General features: G+C 41.7%; 1 non-coding gene across 1 annotated transcript; it reads right to left on the reverse strand.

Annotated features, from left to right (window-relative positions):
• Positions 1-8,627: 8,627 nt before the first annotated feature.
• On the reverse strand, positions 8,628-8,720 carry LOC112436918 (small nucleolar RNA SNORD116). Its single transcript, XR_003025586.1, has one exon. It is a non-coding gene; the product is annotated as a small nucleolar RNA SNORD116 (small nucleolar RNA).
• Positions 8,721-10,582: the final 1,862 nt, after the last annotated feature.

Consider the following 10,582-nt stretch of genomic DNA (forward strand, 5'->3'; position numbering starts at 1 on the left):
CTATGAGTGAGAACATGCAGTGTTTGGTTTTCTGTCCTTGTGATAGTTTGCTGAGAATGATGGTTTCCATCTTCATCCATGTCCCTACAAAGGACATGAACTCATCATTTTTTATGGCTGCATAGTATTCCATGGTGTATATGTGCCACATTTGCTTAATCCAGTCTATCATTGCTGGACATTTGGGTTGGTTCCAAGTCTTTGCTATTGTGAATAGTGCCACAGTAAACATACATGAGCATGTGTCTTTATAGCAGCACGATTTATAATCGTTTGGATATATACCCAGTAATGGGATTGCTGGGTCAAATGGTATTTCTAGTTCTAGATCCTTGAGGACTTGCTGCACTGTCTTCCACAATGGTTGAACTAGTTTACAGTCCCACCAACAGTGTAAAAATGTTCCTATTTCTCCACATCCTCTCCAGCACCTGTTGTTTCCTGACTTTTTAATGACTGCCATTTTAACTGGTGTGAGATGGTATCTCATTGTGGATTTGATTTGCATTTCTCTGATGGCCAGTGAGTGATGATGAGCATTTTTTCATGTGTCTGTTGGCTGCATAAATGTCTTCTTTTGAGAAGTTTCTGTTCATATCCTTTGCCCACTTTTTGATGGGTTTTTTCTTGTAAATGTGTTTTAAGTTCTTTTTAGATTCTGGATATTAGCCCTTTGTCAGATGGATAGATTGCAAAAATTTTTTCCCATTCTGTAGGTTGCCTGTTCACTCTGATGGTAGTTTCTTTTGCTGTGCAGAAGCTCTTTAGTTTAATTAGATCCCATTTTCCTATTTTGGCTTTTGTTGCCATTGCTTTTGGTGTTTTCGTCATGAAGTCCTTGCCCATGCCTATGTCCTGAATGGTAATGCCTAGGTTTTCTTCTAGGGTTTTTATGGTTTTAGGTCTACTCTTTAAATCTTTAATTCATCTTGAATTAATTTTTGTATAAGGTGTAAGGAAGGAATCCAGTTTCAGCTTTCTACATATGGCTAGCCAGTTTTCCCAGTACCATTTATTAAATAGGGAATCCTTTCCCAATTTCTCGTTTTTGTCAGGTTTGTCAAAGATCAGATGGTTGTAGATGTGTGGTATTATTTCTGAGGGCTCTGTTCTGTTCCATTGGTCTATATCTCTGTTTTGGTACCGGTACCATGCTGTTTTGGTGACAGTAGCCTTGTAGTAAAGCTTGAAGTCAGGTAGTGTGATGCCTCCAGCTTTGTTCTTCTGGCTTAGGATTGTCTTGGCAATGTGGGCTCTTTTTTGGTTCCATATGAACTTTAAAGCAGTTTTTTCCAATTCTGTGAAGAGAGTCATTGGTAGCTTGATGGGGATGGCATTGAATCTATAAATTACCTTAGGCAGTATGGCCATTTTCACAATATTGATTCTTTCTATCCACGAGCATGGAATGTTCTTCCATTTGTTTGTGTGCTTTTATTTCGTTGAGTAGTGGTTTGTAGTTCTCCTTGAAGAGGTCCTTCACATCCCTTGTAAGTTGGATTCCTAGGTATTTTATTCTCTTTGAAGCAATTGTGAATGGGAGTTCACTCATGATTTGGCTCTCAGTCTGTTATTGGTGTATAGGAATGCTTGTGATTTTTGCACATTGATTTTGTATCCTGAGAATTTGCTGAAGTTGCCTATCAGCTTAAGGAGATTTTAGGCTGAGACAATGGGGTTTTCTAAATATACAGTCACGTCATCTAAAAACAGGGATAATTTGACTTCCTCTTCTCCTAATTGAATACCCTTTATTTCTTTCTCCTGCCTGATTGCCCTGGCCAGAACTTCCAACACTATGTTAAATAGGAGTGGTGACAGAGGGCATCCTTGTCTTGTGCCAGTTTTCAAAGGGAATGCTTCCAGTTTTTTGCCCATTCAGTATGATATTGGCTATGGGTTTGGCATAAACAGCTCTTATTATTTTGAGATACGTCCCATCAATACCTAATTTATTAAGAGTTCTTAGCATGAAGGGCTGTTGAATTTTGTCGAAGGCCTTTTCTGCATCTATTAAGATAATCATGTGGTTTTTGTCTTTGGTTCTGTTTATATCATGGATTACATTTATTTATTCGTGTATGTTGAACCAGCCTTGCATCCCAGGGATGAAGCCAACTTGATCATGGTGGATAAGCTTTTTGATGTGCTGCTGGATTCGGTTTGCCAGTATTTTATTGAGGATTTTTGCATCGATGTTCATCAGGGATATTGGTCTAAAATTCTCTTTTTTGGTTGTGTCTCTGCCAGGCTTTGGTATCAGGATGATGCTGGCCTCATAACATGAGTTAGGGAGGATTCCCTCTTTTTCTATTGATTGGAATAATTTCAGAAGGAATGGTACCAGCTCCTCTTTGTACCTCTGGTAGAATTCGGCTGTGAATCCATCTGGTCCTGGACTTTTTTTGGTTGGTAGGCTATTAATTATCGCCTCAATTTTAGAGCCTGTTATTGGTCTATTCAGGGATTCAACTTCTTCCTGGTTTAGTCTTGGGAGGGTGTATGTGTCCAGGAATTTATCCATTTCTTCTAGATTTTCTAGTTTATTTGCATAGAGGTTTTTATGGTATTCTCTGATGGTAGTTTGTATTTCTGTGGGATCGGTGGCAATATCCCCATTATCATTTTTTATTGTGTCTATTTGATTCTTCTCTCTTTTCTTCTTTATTAGTCTTGCTAGCCGTCTATCAATTTTGTTGATCTTTTCAAAAAACCAGCTCCTGGATTCATTGATTTTTTGAAGGGTTTTTTATGTCTCTATGTCCTTCAGTTCTGCTCTGATCTTAGTTATTTCTTGCCTTCTGCTAGCTTTTCAATTTGTTTGCTCTTGCTTCTCTAGTTCTTTTAATTGTGATGTTAGGGTGTCAATTTTAGATCTTTCCTGCTTTCTCTTGTGGGCATTTAGTGCTATAAATTTCCCTCTACACACTGCTTTAAATGTGTCCCAGAGATTCTAGTATATTTGTGTCTTTGTTCTCATTGGTTTCAAAGGACATCTTTATTTCTGCCTTCATTTTGTTATGTACCCAGTAGTCAATCATGAGCAGGTTGTTTAGTTTCCATGTAGTTGAGTGGTTTTGAGTGAGTTTCTTAATCCTGAATTCTAGTTTGATTGCACTGTGGTCTGAGAGACAGTTTGTTGTGATTTCTGTTCTTTTACATTTGCTGAGGAGTGCTTTACTTCCAACTATGTGGTCAATTTTGGAATAAGTGTGATGTGGTCCTGAGAAGAATGTATATTCTGTTGATTTGGGGTGGAGAGTTCTGTAGATGTCTATTAAGTCTGCTTGCTGCAGAGCTGAGTTCAATTCCTGGATATCTTTGTTAACTTTCTGTCTCGTTGATCTGTCTAATGTTGACAGTGGGGTGTTAAAATCTCCCATTATTATTGTGTGGGAGTCTAAGTCTCTTTGTAGGTCTCTAAGGACTTGCTTTATGAATCTGGGTGCTTCTGTATTGGCTGCATATATATTTAGGATAGTTAGCTCCTCTTGTTGAATTGATCCCTTTAGCATTAGGTAATGGCCTTCTTTGTTTCTTTTGATCTTTGTTGGTTTAAAGTCTGTTTTATCAGAGACTAGGATTGCAACCCCTGCTTTTTTTGTTTTCCATTTGCTTGGTAGATCTTCCTCCATCCCTTTATTTTGAGCCTCTGTGTGTCTCTCCACGTAAGATGGGTTTCCTGAATACAGCACACTGATGGGTCTTGACTCTTTATTCAATTTGCCAGTCTGTGTCTTTTAATTGGAGCATTTAGTCCATTTACATTTAAGGTTAATATTGTTGTGTGTGAATTTGATCCTGTCATTATGATGTTAGCTGTTTATTTTGTTCGTTAGTTCATGCAGTTTCTTCCTAGCATTGATGTTCTTTACAATTTGGCATGTTTTTGCAGTGGCTGGTACCGGTTGTTCCTTTCCACGTTTAGTGCTTCCTTCAGGAGCTCTTGTAAGGCAGGCCTGGTGGTGACAAAATCTCTCAGCATTTGTTTGTCTGTAAAGGATTTTATTTCTCCTTCACTTATGAAGCTTAGTTTGGCTGGGTATGAAATTCTGGGTTGAAAATTCTTTTCTTTAAGAATGTCGAATACTGGCCCCCACTCTCTTCTGGCTTGTAGAGTTTCTCCCGAGAGATCCACTGTTAGTCTGATGGGCTTCCCTTTGTGGGTCACCAGACCTTTCTCTCTGGCTGCCCTTAACAGTTTTTCCTTCATTTCAACTTTGTTGAATCTGACAATTATGTGTCTTGGAGTTGCTCTTCTCGAGGACTGTCTTTGTGGCGTTCTCTGTATTTCCTGAATTTGAATGTTGGCCTGCCTTGCTAGGTTGGGGAAATTCTCCTGGATAATATCCTGAAGAATGTTTTCCAACTTGGTTCCATTCTCCCCATCACTTTCAAGTACACTAACCAGACGTAGATTTGGTCTTTTCACATAGTCCCATATTTCTTGGAGGCTTTGTTCATTTATTTTTACTCTTTTTTTTCTAAACTTCTCTTCTGGCTTCATTTCATTCATTTGATCTTCAATCACTGATACCCTTTCTGCCACTTGATGGAATCGGCTACTGAGGCTTGTGCATGTGTCACGTAGTTCTTGTGCCATGGTTTTCAGCTCCATCAGGTCATTTAAGGTCTTCTCTACACTGTTTATTCTAGTTAGCCATTGGTCTAATCTTTTTTCAAGGTTTTTAGCTTCCTTGCAGTGGGTTCGAACATCCTCCTTTAGCTTGGAGAAGTTTGTTATTACCGATCGTGTGAAGCCGTCTTCTCTCAACTCGTCAAAGTCATTCTCCGTCCAGCTTTGTTCCGTTGCTGGCGAGGAGCTGCGTTCCTTTGGAGGAGAAGAGGTGCTCTGATTTTTAGAATTTTCAGCTTTTCTGCTCTGGTTTCTCCCCATCTTTGTGGTTTTATCTACCTTTGGTCTTTGATGATGGTGACATACAGATGGGGTTTTGGTGTGGATGTCCTTTCTGTTTGTTAGTTTTTCTTCTAACAGTCAGGACCCTCAGCTGCAGGTCTGTTGGAGTTTGCTGGAGTCCACTCCAGACCCTGTTTGCCTGGGTATCACCAGCCGAGTCTGCAGAGCAGCAAATATTGCAGAACGGCAAATGTTGCTGTCTGATCCTTCCTTTGGAAGCTTCGTCTCTGAGGGGCACCTGGATGTATGAGGTGTCCAGTAGGGAGGTGTCTCCCAGTTAGGCTACTCAGGGGTCAGGGACTCACTTTAGGAGGCAGTCTGTCCGTTCTCAGAACTCAAACTCTGTGCTGGGAGCACCACTACTCTCTTCAAAGCTGTCAGACAGGGACGTTTAAGTCTGCAGAAGTTTCTGCTGCCTTTTGTTCAGCTATGCCCTGCCCCCAGAGGTGGAGTCTACAGAGGCAAGTAGGCCTCCTTGAGCTGGGGTGGTCTCCACCCTGTTCAAGCTTCCTGGCCACTTTGTTTACCTACTCAAGACTCAGCAATGGCAGACCCGCCTCCCCAAGCCTCACTGCTGCCTTGCAGTTCAATCTCAGACTGCTGTGCTAGCAGTGAGTGAGACTCTGTGGGCATGGGACCATCTGAGCCATGCATGGGATATAATCTCCTGGTGTGCTGTTTGCTGAGACCATTGGAAAAATGCAGTATTAGGGTGGGAATGTCCCAATTTTCCAGATACCATCTGTCACGGCTTCCCTTGGCTAGGAAAGGGAATTCCCTGACCCCTTGTGCTTCCCGGGTGAGGCAATGCCCCGCTCTGCTTCGGCTCACACTCCGTGGGCTGCACCCACTGTCTGAGAAGCCCCAGTGAGATGAACCCAGTACCTCAGCTGGAAATGCAGAAATCACCTGTCTTCTGCATTGCTCACGCTGGGAGCTGTAGACTGGAGCTGTTCTTATTCGGCCATCTTGGGACCTCCCCTTTTTGAGAAAATATTGAGTAAAGAGGCAATGATAGAAATGGAAAGCTGAAGCTTTGTTATCCCTCTGCCTGAGTGAAGTTTTGTCCCTTAGATCAAGAAGTTGAACTATGCATTATATTTGCAAGTCAAAGCCTCATAAACTGAATGCCATAGAAATTCTGGGGAGATACAAGTAAAGCATTCAAACTTGCTTATCTTCTACTTATTTACGGTTTATGTATGTCCTAAAAGGATTGTATGGTAATTTACAATATCATATAGTGTGCATAAAATAAAAGATAAATCCAGTTATATAAGTGTGAATTGCTGAACCACTTGAATGAAAGAAATCTTAGTTTTTCTTTTTCCAAATAGCAAGTAAAATCTGTCTTTGAGCAAGATTTTGTAAGACATACAAAATCAAATATTAATTTGTGTATTTTCCTTACCTCTGTTAGCTTATAGAACTCTGTTCCAGCAACACAGGAACGAGTCTGGTTCCCAGCTGATGGACTGTGTTACTCTATGATTAGCTTCAGAAATAATCCAACCTGTCTTGTGGGCTCTGATGTTTAATGAGGATTGCAAAGATACCCCTACAGCAGCTTGTTCTTTCATGCCAGGCTCTACCATGTAGACACTCTGCTATTTTTCAGGATGAGAATAAAAAAAAATTCTCAGTCCCCCTACAGACTGAACAGACCCCCTCTTGGCCAAGAAGACCCCAGGGAAACCTTGGAAGCTGAGTTCCCAGCCACGGTGGGATGGGAGGTCAAACATGCCTCGTTAAACTCCCTCGTTGGCTAACCACTATTAGACTTCCTTCCCTAAGGGTTTAACAGAAACCAGCCCTTTGGGAAGACTCAAGCTGATACCCACCAGCTGCCTAATGCTGCCCCTCCACTTTGTGGTTTTGACAACACAACAACGAGCCAGCATTCCTTCCTGATAAGTGATCTCCAACCCCAGATTAGTTCTGTCTAGTCTATGGAGGAGGCACAGTGATGATTATCGTGTTCTCTGCTTCACTTTTTAATGTCAAATGGCCAGAAACTCTACCCTTAGACCATGCTAATGCTGCCATTTTTTGCACATGTGACTCATGAAGGGGCGTGAAGCTCAATTGCACATATGCATGTTTTAGCCACTCTGTTCCTGTTCCCTTTGCCCCTGCCTTCCAGGTGTCTGTCTGTTTCTGGCTTCTGCCAGAAGCTATGCTTTCCCAGTCTGTTAGAATGGCCACCTTGCAGGCTGCAACCCTTTATGAGTAATAAAGCTCTCCTTTCCAAATCTATGAGCCTGGTCATTCTTCAGTTGACAGGACCAAGGCACTTGGTATGCATACAGTCACCTTTATCTGAGGACCTACCACCTTTGGGGTGCTATGCAGGAGGGGTTACTGGAGTCTACAGGTGTTTACTGGTGTCTACTACCCATAGTCCCCTCTCTTGTCTCCCAGTTCTGAGGGCTTGGAAATGCAATACCACTTACTCTGTCTTTTCTCCTTATTGGTCAAAGCACAAGTCTCCAGTCCAGATGCTCATCTACTTTTTTGCCTTTTTCAAAAGTGCTGAGCATTTCCAAACACAGCTTTGGGGCAGCACAGCAGTGGGGCGGGTGGGTTATTTAGAGCTTTAGTCCTTGAAAAACAAAAATAATTGCAAACTCCCCTAAAGACAGTAAACTTTGGAACTCAAATCCTAAGGCCTTGCTAGCCTTTCTATAAGGAAAGAAAAAGGGAAAATTACTTTTTTCCTTCTTTTTAAAAACAGTATCTACAAAAGCAACACAATGAAGACCCCAAGTCATTGTTTGTTTTTACATAATAATGCAAGAATAAAATGACAAGATTGTTTGTTTTTACATAATAATGCAAGAATAAAATGACAAGACCAAGAAGGTAAAAGAGGAGGGATATAAAATGGTTATATCAGAAACCTGAGTAAAAAATAAGTTTTTTTGTTTTGTTTGTTTTTTTACTATAATACAGACTTCTAACAGCTCAGTAGCTAAAATGATGAAGGAAACACAGTGGGTTGCCTAGCTGTTGCCTAAAAATAGTAGGTGAACACTTATCTGTATTGTATTGATAAAGTGCGTTTGTTAACTAAGCATTTTCAGTGTAAGCTTTAATAGAACGTAGAACACTGCAGAAGTTGGCTAAAGCACCGCAGCTGATTTGCAAGTAGGATGAAGATTTCCACCACCTCTAACTCAGGGCTAAATTGGTTCTTAAAAAGTGGCATTCAATTAGGCTTTGTACCTGGGAGTTGCCTGTAGTGGTTTTGAGAAATCATTCATTTTTAATGAATTTTTCCACCTCAGGGGTCACCCTCACATTGACAACCCCTGGGAAGCATGAGAGGTGCCTCCCTCTCTGTTGGGTCCCCCTAGCAGCCACCTGGCAGCTGGTGCATGCTCCCACTGTGGCATTCTGCAGGTGCAGTGACCCCAGCACCACACCGCTGGGGAGGTCAGCTTCACAGTCCAGCTGCAGCAGCAAGTCATCCAGGTGGGGGTCAGCCATTCTCACGGATGGTCTGTATGGAACACATCTGCTGGAATCTCTCCCCCCACCTCAGGTCGTGGGCCCCCAGCATCACGGAGGACATTTCTCCTGCTGTGGAAGCAGCTGGCCCACAGTCAGCTGGAAGCCAGGACGGACCAGGGCACCCCCACAGAAGTGAATTTCCTGATCCTGAATCAAGATCAGGATCCCCTGATCCTGAATCAAGGTCAGAATCCTGGGGCCCAGCCTCAATGAGAACAACTAGTGAGTTTTCACTCATTTTGTTCAGATTTCCTAAGGAATGGTTTTATGGGGGTGCCATCATCAATCTCAAATTAATTTCTAAAATTCATTTTTTGGCCTAACTTCTTGTTGTAAACAATTCCTCTCTCTTTTTTATTGTCAAACCCAAGGGTTTAAACCCAGTAGGCATGTCTGGCAAGAAGCCACTCTTGGCGTCTGATGTCAAGTGGCAGCAGCACAGAGGTGTGGCGGTGGAGAGTTCTAGGGAGATCCATGGTTGGGGGCGGGAAGGTAGTGTGGGAGTGGGGTTGGGGGAAGGGCCTGTATGTAAGCAGAGGAGGAGCTAAGTCCCAGCACGGCCAGAGCCAGAGCCAGAGCCAGAGCCACAGTCTGAAAAGAAGCCAACTCTGAGCCAGGGATGAAGGAAGATGAGGAACCCCAGGACCCAGAGATATGCCAAACCAGGAAATGGAAATGCAAAGACAATACCTAAGCAGGGGCAGGACCTGGGGACAGAATGTGCCCAGACGCATGGGGAGGAGCTGACACAGTTCTCTAGAGCTGAGCGAAATCCAAGAAAGGCAATGGAAATCTTTCACCGGCATCTACCACGTAACCAGCACTTTCAGGTGATCTGCTTGTCAGTTTTCTCCCAACTTCACAGTAATCTGGAGAGTACATATTATTATTTTCATTGCAGCAAAATACATAGTAGATCTTGGCTACTTCCTCACAGTAGCCAGTAACATAAAACAGTGCATATCACTAGCTTAAAAGATAATGAGAAGAAATCCAATAACACTCAGAATCCATTCATCAGTAAAACTCTAAAAATGTATTAAAGACAAATTTATTAATGGCCACAATAAACACTATATACTTAGCCCAAGAGTTACCATTACATTTAGTAGAAAAGTTGAAAGTGACAAGACTGAGGGGTCCAGGCTACCTTGTTACTTATCTTAGTGGGATGTGTAGCAGAAATAGAGAAAGTGTAGAGAAAGGAAAAAATAAAAGAGGCAAATATAGAAAAGTAAGATTTCTTTTTATGATAGATGAAACTGTATACTTAGAGAACTCAAGAATGGTAGCCAAGAAGTATTAATGGTAATTAAAAAGCAGGAAAAAAAAAATCCACAGAAAACCTGTTACCTCTACATATGGTGTTGCTACGTTTCAGTTACTGCACAGAATTCCATGTATGGGACATCATACCAAACAAATTAAACTGTAGTGGAAATACTAGGCCAGATATACTCAAGATATGGTCAGGTCAGTTTTCAAATCAGTCGACATGATCAGTCCATTGGTTGACTTACTCATTCATTGACTCACTCTTTAATAATTGTTCATAAATAAAAACAAAGGCACTGCATTGGGGGGTATGGTGAGACAGCTTCTAGGTTCTCCATGCTTTTGAAATGTCCAGTCTATTGGAGGAGCCAGCTGTTAAACATGTGGCTGACATGAGGGCTGGTAAGTGCTAGGATGGGGGAGGCACAGGAAGGATGCTGCCATTGACCTGTCCTGGCACAGAGTAGGTTTCAGAGATAATTTTTGTGTCATACAAGAAAAATAGTTTTGTTAGTTTAGAGGGCTACCTCATTTTAAAATACAAAATTAACCAACGAACTAACCAAAAAAGTATCCAATGCCCTGTAGTTACTTGTTAGCTTTGCACAGAAATGACATTGTAAACCTTGAGTTTCATTCACCTGACTGGGCTTCTGCTGACATTTGGATCTTTTAATCTTTAAACCTTTAACCTTTTTAAACCTTTGGACAAAGGTTTGTCATCACTGAGAATACATGAGGTATCTTAAGTTATGAATGTGCTCCCTTAAGAGGGGCAACAATGCTCTGAGCAAGACAGCATCATTACCATAAATGTCAAACACCCCAAAGGGACTACTATAAAAGGGACAAAACTCTCCGAGATGAATCAGTACG

Source organism: Pan paniscus, chromosome 14 (assembly GCF_029289425.2).
Source record: "Pan paniscus chromosome 14, NHGRI_mPanPan1-v2.0_pri, whole genome shotgun sequence".
NCBI lineage: Eukaryota > Metazoa > Chordata > Mammalia > Primates > Hominidae > Pan > Pan paniscus.